Genomic DNA, 18,202 nt, shown 5'->3' with positions numbered 1-18,202 from the left:
AAAGAAAGAAAGAAAGAAAGAAAGAAAGAAAGAAAGAAAGAAAGAAAGAAAATATAAGAGTAAATGAGCATAATGTGAAAAACAAGTTTATTTGACTCTTTCAAAAGGACATAGGTAACTTAGAGAAATTTAAAATACAGTTAGCTGGTAAGGGGGAAATCATCCCTAATCAGCAGCTGCCTCTAATAATCAAGCCTACCTACCCAATTGGGCCTTAAAACACTGTTAACCTGCCTTTGGATAAGAAAGGAATGACTACAGTTTTAATTGTAATTTGGGATTATTCATGCAGTCCAACCCTTACCCCTGAAAGCTCTTATTCCATTGAGAGATGGCTCTACTAACTGATCAAAAAACAAAACAAAACAAAACAAAACAAAACAAAACAAAAAAACTTTCCTTGAGATTAATAAAAAACAAAAGGATGCTAGACTACAATGGCTATAGTTCATATTCATTCTAAATTTCTATAATTCAAGAACATTTGGGGAATGTGGTCTTTAAAGTGACCACTGCTTGAAAGCTGAACTCTGCAAATTTTAACTAGTCATTGTCACAAAGGAAAATAAAAACCTTGGGAACATCCAGAACATATACAGGAAGTAATGAAGAGGAACCTCAGAGTCAGTATAAAATAGAACACATGTAAAATTAAACGTAATGATTTCATGAAAAGTCACATAAGTTAAAGGCCTGAATAATTTCTTTAGAGGAATGTAGTACTGTTTTCAATATACACAGCAAACTGAAACCAAACTAACATTCACAATAGCCAAAGAATGGGAGCCATCCAAATGTCCATCCATTGATGAATATGGAAAATCCACACAATGAAATATTATTCAATAATAAAAAGAAATGAAGTACTATAAAGAACTCCTAGGGGCGCCTGGGTGGCGCAGTCGGTGGAGCGTCCGACTTCAGCCAGGTCACGATCTCGCGGTCCGTGAGTTCGAGCCCCGCGTCGGGCTCTGGGCTGATGGCTCAGAGCCTGGAGCCTGTTTCCGATTCTGTGTCTCCCTCTCTCTCTGCCCCTCCCCCGTTCTAGCTCTGTCTCTCTCTGTCCCAAAAATAAATAAACGTTGAAAAAAAAATTAAAAAAAAAAAAAAAAAAAAAGAACTCCTAAAACTCAACAACAAACAACCCAATTAAAAAATGGGCAAAGGGGACACTTGGGTGGCTCAGTCAGTCAGGAGTCTGACTTGATTTTGGTTCCGGTCATGATCTCACAGTTCCTGAGATGGAGCCCCATGTGGAGCCCCACACCTGCTTGGGATTCTCTCCCTCTCTCTGCCCCTCCCCTGCTTGCTTGCACACACGCACGTACATGCTCTCTATCAAAAGAAATTAATAAACTTAAAAAAATTTTTTTAATGGGCAAAGGACTTGACTAGACACTTCTCCAAAGAAGATCTACAAATGGCTAATAGGCACATGAGAAGATGCTTAACATTACTAATCATTAGGGAAATGTAAATCAAAATTTTAAGATTCCACCTCACATCTATTAGGATGGCTACTATCAAAACAAAACAAAACAAAAAGACAATTGTTGGCAAGGATGTGGAGCAACTGAAACCTCTGTACACTGTTGTTAAGAATATAAAGTGGGGGGGCACCTGGGTGGCTCAGTTGGTTGGGTGTCCGACTTCGGCTCAGGTCATGATCTCACAGTTCGAAGAGTTCGAGCCCCATATCAGGCTCTGTGCTAACAGCTCAGAGCCTGGAAACTGCTTCAGATTCTGTGTCTCCCACTCTCCCTGACCCTCCCCAGCTCACATTCTGTCTCTCTCTCTCAAAAATAAATAAACATTAAAAAAAAAAAAAAAAAAAGAATGTAAAATGGTATAGCTGCTGTGGAAAACACTATGGCACTTTTTCAAAAAATTAAAAACAGAATTACCATATGTTCCAGCAATTCTACTTCTGGGTATATATGCCCAAAAGAATTGAAAGCAGGGTCTCAAAGACATATTTTGTACACCCATGTTCATTTCATAGCAGCATTATGCACAATAGCTAAAATGTGGAAGCAACTCAAGTGTTCATCACTGGGTGAGTGGACAAGCAAAATGTGGTTTACACATACAATGGAATATTATTTAGCCTTAAAAAAGAAATAATTCTGACATATGCTATAATCTGGATGACCCCTGAGGCCATTATGCTAAAGTGAAATAAACCAGCCACAAAGATCATTCCACTTAAATGAGACAGTCAAAATCAGAGAGACAGAAAGCAGAAGGGTTTTTGCCAGTGAACAGATGGATTGGGGTATGTTCAATGGGTGTAAAGTTTCAGTTTTCCAAATGAAAAAAATTATGGAAACGGATGGTGGTGATGGATGAACAACATAATCTGATATGGAATCTGATACCAGTGAACTGCATACTTAAAAATGGTTAAGATGGTAAATTTTATGGTATATGTATTTTATCACCTTGAAAACATTATACTAAAAAAAGTCAGTTTCAAAGAACCACATATTGTATGATTCCATTTACATGAAATGTCCAGAATAGGCAAGTCTATAGAAGTAAAAAGTAGATCAGTGGTTGCCTACGAGTGAGGTGTTTGGGGCTATCAAAAGGGTAATGGCTGAAGAGTGTGGGATTTCTTTTATTTATTTATTTATTTATTTATTTATTTATTTATTTATTTATTTATTTCTGAGACAGAGATAGAGCATGAGCAGGGGAGGGGCAGAGAGAGAGGGAGACACAGAATCAGAAGCAGGCTTCAGGCTCTGAGCTGTCAGCACAGAGCCCGACGCGGGGCTCGAACTCACAAACTCTGAGATCATGACCTGAGCCAAAGTCGGTCGCTCAACCGACTGAGCCACCCAGGCGCCCCAAGAGTGTGGGATTTCTTTTTGGGGCAATGAAAATGTTCTAAAACTGTGGTGATGACTGCACAAATCTAGAAATATACTAAAAGCCACCGAATGGTACACTTCAAAATGGGTGAGTGATATGCAAATTATATTTCATTAAAACTGTTAAAAAAAAAAAAAGAAACTAACAAAGTTTACTAACAGAAGTCCTTAGGAGATAAGAATGATTTGTTGGGGTGCCTGGGTGGCTCAGTCGGTTAAGTGTCTGACTCTTGGTTTTAGCTCAGGTCATGATCTCATGAATCGTGAGTTCAAGCCCCACATCGGGCTCCACGCTGATAGTGTGGAATCTGCTTGGGATTCTGTCTGCCCCTCTCCTACTCACGCTCTCGCTCTCTCTCGCTTGCTCCCTCTCTCCAAATAAATACATAAACTTTAAAAAAATGATACGTTAAAGCTACTGATCATTTTACATGTGCATATGTTGGCTGCAGAGGTTAAGAGTCCTTTCTAATAATAAGGAATTAGTCTATTCCAATTTTACCTAAAGCATTCACATTCACTGAATTTTCCTATGGGTGCCTAAGTTCACAGGAGTACAAGTAAGAAGTTTAAACAAATAATCATAATGCAAAATATATTATGTGTGGAAACTGCTTTAAGCAAGGGATAAATAAGGATTATGGGAGTTCTAAGACAGGATTAAAAAAAATTTTTTTTTTTAAACGTTTATTCATTTTTGAGGGAGAGAACAGAGCATGAGCCAGGGAGGGGCAGAGAGAGAGGGAGACAGAATCCGAAGCAGGCTCCAGGCTCTGAGCTGTCAGCACAGAGCCTGATGCAGGGCTCGAATTGACTGTGAGATCATAACCTGAGCCAAAGTCGGATGCTCAACTGACTGAGCCACCCAGGCCTCCCTAAGACAGGATTAACCACCAGTAAGTGAGGTATGGTCAGCGAAAATCTCACAGAAAGGATGGTATCTGAACTCAGTGATTAATGAAAGGTGGGATTTCCAAAAAAACAGACAAACAAACAGAAGTAGAAGAGGAGATATTCTAGGCTGAGAAAATAAGAAAGGGAAAGTCTTAGAGACAGAAAAGTACAGAACATGTTCAAAGAACAATGAATGGCTCCATTTACCATAGTCTAAGACCAGAGAGGTAGACGAGGGTCAGGTCATGTAGAATCTTGAATATTAAGCTAAGCAGCAGATGCTGATGACTGCAGCAGGGCAATGACATAATCCTATCTACTTCAGAAAGATAAATCTATGTAGAATGGATTGGAAGGGAGAGAAAATAGACTCTTGCTAGAAAATTATCACAGTACTCCAGGACAAAGATAAATAGGAGCCAGAATTAGGGGTCTTAGGACTGGAAAGGATGGGCAGGGGAGACTGAAGGGAGTTACATTAAAGAAGGAGAATCCATAAGCCTTAGCAAATAAGGATGTGGGAGCAGTTAGTCTAGTAGGAGGATCCAGTCTAGGTGACCGGGAGAACAGTAGTGTCAATGACATAAAAATGTCGGGAGTTCTGTATTGTTTATTTTTGGGGAATGGAGAAGAGGTGAGGAATATGATGAGTTTAGTTTTAGACTTGAGAAATATGATCTTCAAGTGACTGAAAATGTGGCACCAGGGTTAAACAGAGGATTCTGGATTTTATAAACACAGACATAGGAAACCGAGTTGTCATTGCATAACAAGGTTTGATGCTTTAAGAGTAAATAAAACTGCCAACAAAGAGAAGCATTAATAAAATTAATTTGAACTATATATGATGCTTGCTATGGCTCATTCAATCTAGTCATACTACAAACGTTCATAACTTTCAATTATTCAGAGCTCTCAGGAGCCTTTACAACTAGCATGAAACAGAAGCAAATAAGTCTATTCCACGGAAATATTATAATCTTACATATTACTGTATCTAAAACATCTTCCAAAGAGCTCAAATACCACATAATCCACACTGCTGCTGAAAAGGTTTAGATGTAATTGTTTATTTTTAGACTAGAGATTAAGAAATGTTTCCAAGGTCATATTAAAGGTAGAACTTAGAATAAATTTTGAACCGATTTTTCAGTTTAGTATTCAATTAAATAACAAATTACCTATTAAGTATATATTATTATAACATATAGACTCAAGCAATCTGCATTTTCTCATTCATCAATCAGCTAAAAGTAAGGCACCAAGAGATCAAGTCATGAATAATGTTAGAGCTGGGCCTACAACCTAGATCTCCTTTCTCTCAGTCCACCAACTTGGCCGTACCATTCATGGGTCCAACTGTAGTATCCTTTTAAGTTCCTCTAACTTGACAGTCTATAAGAATGATCATAAAGCTACTAAACAGGCTGTTTCAGCTTTCTACTTGGGAAGAAGCCATGGCAGTGAAACCATTTTATGGCTAATTCCCAAGCTCTTGACCTACAAAAGCTCTTCGCTATCACAATACACGAGATCTGGATCTGATTACCATTCCTGGACTCTCACTTCTGGTTAAGGAAATGCTACTACAGAAGCATAGAATAAGTGTGAGGGAAATTTGAAGAAAATGTCCACTCCAAAAGCAACTCCTTTGAAAGACCAATGAAGTATGATAATAGACTCAAACAAAAAAACAAAAAACAAACAAAAAAAGAAAGAAAAGAAAAGAACTATAAAACAGGGAAATAGGGATAAAACAGAATACACAGGCAAGCCCAGAGAGCTTTACTCAAACCTTATATAGAAAGGACAAATGGATTAAAGAAGCATAACAATTATGTAACTGTCATAGAAAAGTTAAGATTTTTATTACTTGGCCAACCCAGACAAAAGCTCATCTCTAAGTACCAGTAACAAAAAGACAAACCCTTCCCCCTAAATTTAAAAACCTCACTGCCCTCAGGTAATTCCCATTAACAAGGACAAGTGTTACCCTCTTGCTGGAGTATTCTCCAGAAATCTGAACTGCTTCACTAGCAGTTATCTCAGGAAACTTGGGTGTGCTTGCTGTCCTAGTCCTGGGATGGTGGCCTCTCATAAATTCCTTCTGAAGGGGAAGGATAAAGAGCTGTCTCTGAGCGATCTCTTACACATCCTGCTATTCATATCAGCAGGACAGAAGATTAACTGAACTCTCTGGAGCAGATGATCACTGTTAATGTCTCCAAAAGAGGGACCCACAGCAACACAGGCCTCTGGGGAGTTGGAAAGCTAAAACCTGGCTGTGAATTAGGTCAACTTGGAGAGTTACTGCTCAACTCTACCAAGGTACCTGAAAATCTAATGCTTACTCATCCCTAAACTACCCAGGTCTCCAAATCCCAGGCGAAGGACCCGAGGCCCAGGACACTAGATCCAGCTCCACCCATCCAGCTCAATGGGGTTACACTCGAGTAAAAGCAAACCTCTCCTCACCGCAAGAGGAACCAGGCTGGGGCAAAGCCGGGTCGTGGACACAGCTCCACCACTGCATATCCAAACAAGCACCCTAGGGCCGCTGTCACCACCCAGAAGTAGAGCAGATGCCCCAGGCTTTAGCTCACTGCAGCCGGCATTGTTTACGCTCTTTCGCCACCTAAGCCTCTGATAGGCCAGGAAAGTCCCCTGCACTGTCCACCAGGACTTCCGGCACGGGCACGGGATGCTTGACCCCCGCCCGCAGTTTGACACTTACGCTCCCTGGGCAGGGAGAGGTCTGGGGGCCCTATGGTCCGAGCAGAATCAGCAGGAATACCCGGCGGGCCGTGGCGGCATTGGTGCGGAGGGCTGCTGAGAAACGCCTCCTCCAGGGGCGGGGCCCAGAGCTCTCTGTCAGAGTGCCCGCCCCACCTCGGTGCCCCTCCCAACACCCACTGAAGGCTTAAAGGAGCCGCATCTTAGTCCAGAGGTCTGCAGGACTCAGGGTGCTGCTTCTAGCCCACAGGGTTTTCAAGGCATGAGGCAAAAGAAGGACCAACTAGAAAGACTCCTCCCCGGTTGGGTGGGCCTCTTTTTTTGTTGGCAACACAGGCAACCGTTCCCGAAACAAAGGAGGTGACCAGTTCTTATTATCACAATCCTAATCCCTCCTCCAGGGATGGAAAAAAAAAAAAAAAATTGCTGCAGGCAATAGCCAAAGTATCTGGGTAAATATATAGCCCCCATTATGTAAGATGCTTATTCCATTAATTTGAGCAGTTAGTGTTCTTCAAATGGCAACTGAAAGAACCAGAAAGGAATTTGGGCAGCCTGCACTGATTCACCACCTCACCCTTTCTCTACCACAGGGGAAATCCCAGACAATGATAGAAGATGGGTAGGAAGGCAATAGGAGGAGAAATGGAAAACATTCTCCTTCTCGTGAGCAAAACGTGCCAAGAACTGGCACAAGAATTCAAAAACTGACCAAGAATTCATCACATGTCCACGTAGATGAAGAAATCTTGCACACAAATACAATTGTGATGTGCAGCCATGCAATTTAATATGAAGAGTTCTTGAGAAAACTGTAGTAGAAACTGGATTAATATCTCTGGAGTTAAGTAATTGTCTCTGAGCCCTCCATAGGTTATCAGTGGGTTTTAACTTTCTTTTCATAGGAGGAATTTTTCCTCAATCTCAGTTTACAAGGTTCGACTGCATTTTGTGTCTCATACTGTCAGGAATACATTAAGCCTATATTAGCTGAATAAACACACCTTATTAAAGCCTTAAACCACCACCAGACAAGTATGGGAATCAATTTAGTGAGGCAAAAGACCATTTTTTAAGTGCCCTAATAACATCCTCCATTTCAAACATGGGTTCAAGTGAAAATATAGATTCCAAAGGACAGGCAAGACTGCTCTGCTTACTAGGGAACGGACAGGTTACTTCTATTCTGAAGGTCTCTGAAGGTCTTAGAGAATTCTAGGATCAGGCTGCCAGTAAGAGAAATGGATTCAGATTAGAATAGTCTGATTTTCAAAGGCCAAGAAAATCTCACTTTAAAGTGCATTTAACTGTGAATGATACTTTTGAATTAGGTAATTAAGACCGTTCATTCTATCCCCAGGAAGCATATCACACTATTCTGAAGGTAATGGTTTGCAGATCAGCCTCCCCATTAGATTGTGAGCAACTCAAGGGCAAGGGCTAGAATGTATCATAATCACCCTTTTCTCCCAGTGTGATACAAAATGAATATTCAATAAATATTTATCACAAAAATTATGACCAACACTTTCTTTGATACAGGAGTCCAGACAACCGTCAATAAGCATAGCACAGTGAATGCAGGTGTGCATGCACACACACAAATGGCTAACACCCAGTGCTATGCGTGTTAGTGAATTAAAAATTTAGAGAGAAAAGAAATCCACTGACTGTACAGCTCGATCTCAGACATGAGAGCTCAAGATTATTATTATTATTATACAGATTTATATCTGTCTCAAATACACATTTTATATAAATATTCCTGAATAATTCTTATTTTACCAAATATAGTCTAAATATAGGCCATCTTATTTTGGTTACTGCTTTTTTCTTTACTATACCACGAAGAGAGTAAACTGGACATGTAAAACCTTTACAATTCAACTACCAGTTAGTAGTCTTCTCCATAACATGGGAATGTGAAACTGTTTAGGAAATGATTTGGTAAAAATTATATATAGAACATAGGAAAATGATAACAATTCATGTATTAGGAAGGTCGAGTGCGGGGTGGGGGGGGGGGCGCCTGGGTGGCTCAGTCAGTTAAGCGACCGACTTCGGCTCAGGTCATGTCTCACTGTGTGAGTCTGAGCCCTGTGTGGGGCTCGTGCTGACTGTGTGGAGCCTGCTTGGGATTCTCTCTCTCTCTGTACCTCCCAACTTGTGCATGTGCTCTCTCTCTCTCTCTCAGAATAAATAAATAAACTTAAAAAAAACTTCAATCCACAAGCATAATTTAAAAAAAAACAAAAGGAAGGTGGGATTTCTTGTGCTTTTAAAATATCTTTTTTCATCCCAGGGTTTGGGGATTGAGCCCAACCTCTGGCTCCATGATGAACGTGGAGCTTGCTTTAAGATTCTCTCTCTGCTCTCCTCTCCCCTGCTCCCATACTCTCTCTAAAATAAAAAAGTATATCTCTTTTTTCACTGTAACGTTTTTTTCTCTGTAACACATTAACATAGAAAAGAAAACTATTTAATGTGTGCATAACCATCAACGCAAAAGGGTTGTTTGTTTTTAAAGTTTTATTTATTTAAGTATCTCTACACCCAACATGGGGCTCGAACTCACGACTCTGAGATCAAGAGTTGCATACTTTTCTGACTGAGCCAGCCAGGCACCCCAGGAAAAGGAAGTTTTAAGCATTAACTGGAAATTTTCATTAGATCATATTTAATGAAAGAAAGAAGCCAAGTTAGTGACTAAGAGTATGGACTCTGGAGATAGAATGCTAGTTCAAATCCTGGTTGGAACCATTTATTAGCTGTGTGGCTTTAGACAAGCTGCTACCTTTCTGTGCTTCTGTTTTCTATATGTAAAATGGGAAAAATAATAATATCTACCTCATTAAGTCATTAGGAGAATTAAACCAGTTAAGTTTATCATATTTATAAAGCACCTAGGACAGTGCCTATAATAAAGTGCTATATAGAAGTATTTGAGAAATAAAAAATATAATGTTCAGCAAATACTGTCTACCTTTCCTGTCACATTCCTTTTAAAACTAAAAAGCAAATGCATACCATCAACTGCTCCCAGCTCTCTGTGTTCCCAGCTGTCAGAAAGAGATAATAACTCAGTTTTAGAGAGGGAGGAGAGATTCCCCAAGCTGAGAGCTTTCAAGTAAGGTTTATTAAGGTATAACTTACATACAATAAAATTCACTCTTTTTAGTACATGGTTCTAGTTTTGGCAGTCACAGAGTATCACCACAATCAAGAACATCTCCCCTAGCCCAAAATATTTCCCGGTGCCCCCTTTGTAGTCAACCCCTCTCCCCTAGGCAACCACTGATCAGTATGCTGTTCTACAGTTTTGCCTTCTGCACGATGCCATATTAAAAAAAAAAAAATCATACAGTGTGTAGTCTTTTGAGTACAGCTTTTTTCATAATACAATTGAGATCATCCATGTTGTTGCACAGATCAGCAATTTGTTCCTTTTTTATTGCTGAGTAATATTCCCTTGTATGATCTAACACATTTTGCTCATCAATTTTACCAGTTACCAACATGTGGTTTGTGTCTAGCTTTTAGCAATTGTGAAAAAGACTACTACAGACTTTTATACAGACGTTAAGTTTTCAGTTCTGTTGGACAAAAACCTAGAAGTGGGAAAGTTGAGTGGTATGGTAAATGTATGTTTAATTTTATAAGTGCCAAAATGTTTTCCAAAGCGGCTATATGAACCACTCTGCAATCTTCCTCCACCAGCAATGTCTGAGAGTTCAAGTGTAACTGTATTATTACTTAGTACTAATTTCTAGTATGGCTCCGTATTTTTATACCTATGAATTAAAGCCAGTTTTTTCTGCAATTTAGTTTTAATGGTTTGTAATGTCCTCTTCCATTTACAAACCAGTCATTGATCATTTGGTATGAATCTTAGATGCTACTTTATTAATACTTTCAAAGGGGTAGATCAATGAAAATTAGTCTTTCAAATCCCATCCAAAAGCACTCAAATTTGGTCATTTTATCTGGATCAACAAGCTACAAGGCTAAACAAATAGTACTCCTAGTAAGCAGAACAAACCAAAGCATATATTATATACCTGTCAGTTTAACTGGTTTTCCAACATTCAGATGGGCTTATCCATAGCCTAAGTAAAAGTCCTCAACAATCTTATTACATAACAAGTCATATTAAACATGTTTATCAAAATATAATTCTCTTGAGCAGGAAACAAAAAGAAGCTTCAAGAAAATATTTTAAAACTTACCATAAATATTTGTCCACTATTTCAAAAAAAATGCTTTAAAAAGGAGGTGTGGAATTTTTTTGTAATTGTTGGTGAGCATGGAGAAACTGGTACATCCGTTTTGGAAAATATTTGTATTAACAACCCATTCCCAAGAGAACTGAGAGCACTACGTCCACACAAAAACTGGTTCATAAATGTTAATATCAACATTATTCATAATAGCCCCAAAGTGGAAACAACCCCCAAATCCACCAATTTATGAAAGGATAAACAAAATGTGGAATATCCTATCCATACAATGGAATATCATGCAGCCATAAAAAGGAATGAAATAGTATTATATGCTATTAACATAAGTTAACCTTGAACACATTATGCTAAGTAAAAGAAGCAAGGCACAAATGGCCGTATGTTGTATGATTCCTTTGGTATAAAATGCACACATCAGGCAAATCCACAGGGACAGAAAGTAGAATGACGGTTGCCAGGGGCTGGGGTGGGTAGAATGAGAAAGAGGGAATGGGGAATGGCTGCTAATGGGTATGAAGTCTCTTTTTGGAGTGATGAAAATGTGCTGGAATTAGATACTGGTGATGGTTGCACAACCATGTGAATATGTTAAAAAGCCACTGAATTGTATGTACACATTAAAAGGATAAATTTTATGGTATGTGAATTGTATCTCAATTAAAAAACTCATTGACAAGAGAATGGATAAACAAGCTGTGGTATATTCAGAAAAGATATTATACAGTAGTGAAAACAAATGAAGACAACTATTAGCAAAAACCTGCATGAATTTCACAAACCATAGCTAGTACTAGAGAGCATACAGTATGATTACACAAACCCAAACAATATACTGCTTAGGAATGTATACATTTTTTTTTTTAATTTAAAAGAAAAGTATAAGGAGGATAATGCTGAAAACTTAGCATAGTGAAAAAAGCAGGGAATTAAACCCAGGATGCAATCCAGGAGGACTGCACAGGATATTGGTAATGATCTATTTCTTAAATTGGGTGGTAGGATGATGGGCATTTCTTTTTCAAATTTATAACATAAATAATATATTATATTTAAAATATATTAAATACTCCAGGAGTTTAAAAATGAAAGAAAAAAAAAGCTCTGCCTCTTGTTAGTAGGATTTTATAATTTGAAAAGTTACATTCCATAGTGTTCAGGTAGAAGTGTAAGAAGGCACTTTTTTTTTCCCCCCCAATATGAGAGGAGCACTGGGCTGGAAAGAAGAAAATTTATATTCCCAAATCCCTGTTCTACCATAAGTTTCTACCATAAAGCTGTGAAACTTTAGGAAGGTCATTGAATCTTTGGAGGCTTCAGTGTTGTCATGCATAAGACAAGGAGTTTGTATTAACAGCTCTCCCACCTCTAAACTTTTGAGACCATGCTCCACAACCACTATTTGTATATGATAAACAACATGCTTGCAATTCCAAGTTCTTCAGTACTCAGATATCTGCAGCTAATGTTAAATGTTTGGAAAGTGCTTCTACTTCAGTGGTAAAATCTCATAGCCTCATTCTCTTTGGCCCTTGGTTAAATTACTACAAAGGGATGGTAACGGTTGTACTGATAATCCAAAACCACAGTTTGCATACATGTGGATTCTACCATCATTTTCCCTTTCCAGGCAATCTCACCCTGGTAGAATAGATTTTGTCCCCAGGCCAAAAAGAAGGGATTCACACAAGCCACTCAAAAAGCACAATTTTAATCATCAGTCTCTCATGCCTGGCAAAGAAAGTAATGTGGTAAAAGATAAAAACACTGATTCAAGAAGTCAGGAATATGAACTATATTTCCTTCTCCATATACAGAGTACTGGGAAGGACAGTTTCTGAGTCATCTAGTCACATCTAGCACAATTTGTGGCACCAAGAAGTCAGTATCACTTTCAGAGCAGGCCTTCCCTCCTATGGCTTCTACTCAGGGCACCACACCCAGTTAAACATTCTACTATCAACCATCACTCAAAGGGGATTTAAAAGTGATACATTAAAAGCCCAGGAGAGATGGCTTCACTAGAGAATTCTATAAAACATTTAAAGAAGAATTAACACCAATCCTGAAACTCTTCCAAAAATTTGAAGAGGAGAGAACATTTTCAAACTCATTCTATGAGGCCTGAATTACCCCGATATGAAAGCCAGACAAAGACACTGCAAGAAAACTACAGACCAATATTGTTGATAAAATACTGATGCAAAAATCCTCAAAATACTAGCAAACTGAGTCCAACAGCACATTAAAAACATTATACACTATGCCCAAGTGGAATTTATTCCTGGAATGCAAGAATAGTTCAACATACCAAAATCAATCAACATAATACACCATAACTCGTTACAAGAATGAAGGACAAAACCCACATGATCATCTCAATTGATGCAATAAAAAGCATTTGACAAGATTTAACACCCTCAATGATGAAAACACTCAAACAAGGAATATAAGGAGACTATCTCAACATAATAAAGGGCATTTATGAAAAGCCCATAGCTAACATCATACTTGGTGGTGAAAGACTGAAAGCTTTTCCTATAAGATCAGGATACCTATTGTAGCCATTCCTATTCAATACAGTACTGGAAGTCTTAGCCAAAAGAGTTAGGCAAGAAAAAGAAATAAAAGGCATCTAAATTGGAAAGGAAGAAGTAAAATTATCTGTTTGCAGATGACATACTTTTATATGTAGAAAGCCCTAGAGACTCCACAAAAGAAAATCTGAGAATAAATGTATTCAGCAAACTTGCAGGATACAAAATCAACACACAAAAACACATTGTGTTTGTATACACTAACAATGAACAATCTGCAAAGGACATTAAGAACACAACCCCACTTAAAATAGCATCAAAAAGAATACAATGCTTTTGGTTAGGAATAAACCTAACCCAGGAGGTGAAACTGAAATTAAAGAAAATACAAATAAATGGAAAGACATCTCACATCCATGGATTGAAAAACTTAGTTACTAAGATGTCCATACTCCTAATAGACTCGACACAATTCCTATCAACCCCAACAGCATTTTTTTGCAGAAATAGAAAAATTCATCTTAAAATTCATATGGAATCTCAAAGGACCCCGAATAGCCAAAATAATTTTGAAAAAGAAAAACACTGGAGGACTCATACTTCCTGATTTCAAAACATTACAAAGCTACAGTAATCAAAACAGTGTGGTACTAGTATACAGACAAATAGACCAATAGAACAGAAAACCCAGAAATAAACCCTCATGTGTAGGGTCAAGTGATCTTTGAGAAGGGTGCAAAGGCCACTCAATGGGGACAAAGCAGACTCCTTATGAAATAGCACTGTGAAAAAAATGGATATCCACATGCAAAAGAACAAAGTTGGGACTCTTATCTCATATTATATACAAAAATTAATTTGAAATGATTAAAGCCCTAAGTGTAAGATCTGTAACTATAAAATTTCTAGAAGAAAAACACAGAGGAAAAGCTTCATTACACTGAAATGGGCAATGATTTCTTAGATGTGATACCAAAAGCACAAGCAACAAAAGCAAAAAAGACAGTTGGGACATCAAACTTAAAAACTTTTTTGTGTATCAAAGGACACAACAGAGTAAAAAAGCAACTTACAGAATGGAAGAAAATATCTCCGAATCATATATCTGATAAGGGGTTAATATCCAGAAGACAGAAAGACCTCCTACAACAACAAAAACCCAAATACCCCACCTAAAAAAAAATGGGCAAAAGAACTGAATGGTCAGTTCTCCAAGTATGATATACAAATGGCCAACGGCATATGAAAAGATGCTCAACATCACTAATCATCAGAAAAATACAAATCAAAACCACCATGAGATAAACTTACACCCATTAGGATGATTACTATATTAAATAATAATAATAATTGGCAAGAATGTAGAGAAATAGGAACCTTTGCACACCACTGGTAGTACTGTAAAATGGTTCAATTGCTATGGAACATGGTAGAGGTTGCTCAAAACATTAAAAATTGGATACCGTATTACTATATGATTCAGCAATCCCATTTCTGAATGTGTATATATATGTGTGTATATATATGTGTGTATATATATATATATATATCCAAAAGAATTAAAAGTTGGGTCTCAACATGATTTGTACACCCATGTTCAAAGCAGCACTATTCACAATAGCCAAGAAGTAGAAGCAACACAGGTGTCCACTGGAGAAGGAATGGATAAACAAAATGTAAAATATATACATACAGTGGAAAGGAAGGAAACCCTGTTACACACTACAGTGTGAATGAACGGAGAACATTACACTAAGGGAAATAAACCAGTCACAAAAAAGACAAATACTGTATAATTCCACTTACATGAGGTATCTAAACTAGTAAAATTCATAGACATAAAGTAGAAGGACGGTTATCAGGGGCTGGGGGAAGAGGGAAAGAGAATGTATAGATTCAGATTTACAAGATGGGAAAAAAATTCTGGAGATATGTTTCACAACAATGTGGATGTACTTAATTTAAAATGTACTTAGGGGCAGCTGGGTGGCTCAGTCGGTTAAGCCTCCAGCTTCGGCTCAGGTCATGATCTCGTGGTTCATGGGTTCTAGCCCTGAGAAGGGCTCTGCACTGGTGGTCTGCTTGGGATTCTCTCTTCTCCTCCTCCTCCTCCTCCTCCTCCTTCTCCTCCTCCTCCCTGCTCTCTCTGTCGCTCTCTCAAAATAAATAAAATAATTTTTAAAAAGTGTACTTAATTATGGGGTGCCTGGGTGGCTCAGTTGGTTAAGCATCAGACGACTCTTGATCTCAGCTCATGATCTCAGGATCGTAAGTTCGAGCCCTTTGTTGGACTCTGTATTCAGGGCTCTGTGCTGGGCATAGAGCCTACTAAAATAAAATAAAATAAAATGTACTTAATTAAAAATGGTAGTTTTTGTGTGTTGCATGTTTTTATAACTTTTAGAAAGTGAGACACTCATGCATTCAATAAAATGCTCTGCAACTATTAAAAAAAGATGAAGACTAAATAAATATTCATGTGGAAGAAATACATTAAATTTTTAAAAGAAAATTGGAAGGCTGTATATGAAGTCATTTTTGCATTTAGTAAAACCATATAGAGGGTTGTACACATTGGTAGTAGGCTGATAATGACCCCCCATAATACTAGATTTTAATCCCTAGATATTGTAAATGTCACTTCATTTGGTAACAGTGTCTTTGCAGCTGTGATGAAATTAAGGATCATGAGATAGGGAGGTTATCCTGAATTATCTGAATGGGCCCTAAATGCAATCACATACATCCTTGTAACAGGGAAGTAGGGAAATTTGACACACACGTAGGAGAAGGCCACATAAAGGCAGAGAAGAGCAAGATTAGAAAAGGCTGAAGTGATATGACACGAATTAGGGAATACCAACAGCCAACCCAAGAGCAAGGAAGGGATTCTCCCAGAGAGCCTCTGGAGGAACATGGCCCTGCCTTAGTTTTAGCCCCCAGAAGACTCATCCTAAATTGTGTTGGACTTCTGGGCTCCAGAACAGTGAGAGAAAAAATTTTTGTTGTTTTAAGCCACCACATTTGTGATAATCTGTTACAGCAGCCATACAAAACAAATGCAACATTGTACATGTTTGAAATCACATACACATTTTTTGGAAGGATCCACAGAAAATTGTTAAAACAATGGCTACTTCTAAGCAGCACATCTATGGGGCTGGCTGAAGAACTTTTACTTTTCACTTTCATACCTAGCCATTTCTTTTTAAAACAAAAACAAGCTTCAATGTTTTTAAAAGCTCTAAAACTTTAAAATTCCACGTGGAACCTTGAAGCTGGTTCTATCTCTACTCATCCCATAAGCTAAGCCTCACTTCTCCCCCTTAACATTTTTTGGGCATTGTATCTCCTTTGAAAGAAGCAACCAAATTTTGTTTATTACCCTACATCTAGCAGAGTGCTTGGCACTCTAACATAACTCTTAAAATGGCATCATTTCATCAAACCATATAAGTCTTAAATATATAATAAATGTGTTCCTTGAGTTATTTATAAATAGAATTTTGTATGTTGAATGTGTATTTCAAATGTCAGGAAAACAATATATTTAATGGAATTCTGAAGTAAACTTTTTCAAAGTGAGAAATCACTCAGCGATAAACTTTGAAATTTTATGAGTTTTGCCACTGTTTTCTTGGTTACCCATTTTTTTAAATTATAAAATCCATTAAAAGAGGGTAATTTTAATTTTAGAATCTTCCACTTTGGCAAAGCCAGGGCAGAAGAACAGCTGTTTGCAATAAATCTAATTGTACAGAGCTCCAGTCTCTAAACCTGTCATGTTGGGCTCTGAAGTTAGATCTGAATTCTAAAACTTGCTTTGTCACACATTAGCTGAGTCTCAGTTTCATCATCTGTCCTAACAGTACCACTTTCATGTGGTTCCTTATTTAATACACACTTCTGGAGCATTCACCATGGGCCAGGCACTATTCTAAGCATTTAAATTACTGACTCATTTAAATTGTTAGAACTCTGAACCTGATACTATTATCCCTATTTTACAGACAAAGACTCTGAGGCAAAGAGATTAAGCAAATTTGCCTAAGGTAATCCAACTAAATGTAAAAATTAAATGAAATTTGGCCTTATACATGTTAAGAATCCTCCTTTAATATCCACATTATTCCCCTGCTCCACAAGTACACGTGCTTGGCAGATCAGGTGAGGTTACTGTTAGGCATTCAGCTAATGTGCTGAATACAGGTAGTACAATACAGTAGCCCAGGGGCCAGCTACTATGAGGGTGTAACAGAGGCACCTAATCTACACTGAGGGGTCAGGGAGGGTCTCCCTGAAAAAGTGATACAGGCATACCTCACCTTACTGCACTTTCCAGATACTGTGGTTTTTACAAATTGAAGGTTTGTGGCAACTCCGCATCAAGCAAGTCTATCAGCACCATTTTTCCAATAGCATTTACATCACCCCATATCTATGTCACATTTTGGTCATTCTCACAATGCTTCAAACTTTTCCATTTTTATTATTATATTTGTTACAGTGATCTGTGATCAGTAATCTGGTTTTTTGTTTTGTTTTTTTTTGATCAGTGATTTTTATTTATTATTTTTTAACGTTTATTTTTGAGACAGAGAGAGATAGAGCATGAATGGGGGAGGGTCAGAGAGAGAGGGAGACCCAGAATTTGAAACAGGCTCCAGGCTCTGAGCTGTCAGCACAGAGCCCGACGCGGGGCTCGAACCCACGAACTGCGAGATCGTGACCTGAGCTGAAGTCGGACGCTTAGCCGACTGAGCCACCCAGGCGCCCCTGGATTAGTGATTTTTGATGTTACTATTGTAATTGTTTTGGGGCACCACGAACCACACCCATACAAGACAGCAATCTTAATTGATAAATGTTCTTTCTTTCTTTCTTTCTTTCTTTCTTTCTTTCTTTCTTTCTTTCTTTCTTTCTTTCT

General features: G+C 38.1%; 1 protein-coding gene across 4 annotated transcripts in view; it reads right to left on the bottom strand.

The window, feature by feature from the left end:
- The window catches only part of CKAP5 (cytoskeleton associated protein 5), a 114,418-nt gene that overhangs the window by 82,563 nt on the left and 13,653 nt on the right, over positions 1-18,202 (bottom strand). Inside the window, exon 1 of one of the 4 annotated variants that reach the window (XM_040495284.1) lies at positions 6,505-6,623. The exons of 2 other annotated variants lie outside the window; for them this stretch is intronic. The gene's annotated coding sequence lies outside the window, so the exon portion shown is untranslated. Of the gene's footprint in view, positions 1-6,245; positions 6,371-6,504; positions 6,624-18,202 lie in introns of those variants that run through there. One more of the 4 variants, XM_040495283.1, reaches the window with a different exon arrangement.

The sequence above is a fragment of the Herpailurus yagouaroundi genome, unplaced genomic scaffold (assembly GCF_014898765.1).
Source record: "Herpailurus yagouaroundi ecotype Mexico unplaced genomic scaffold, PumYag 187, whole genome shotgun sequence".
NCBI lineage: Eukaryota > Metazoa > Chordata > Mammalia > Carnivora > Felidae > Herpailurus > Herpailurus yagouaroundi.
The sequence above is the reverse complement of the archived record's forward strand: the minus strand, read 5'-3'. Positions and strand labels throughout refer to the sequence as shown.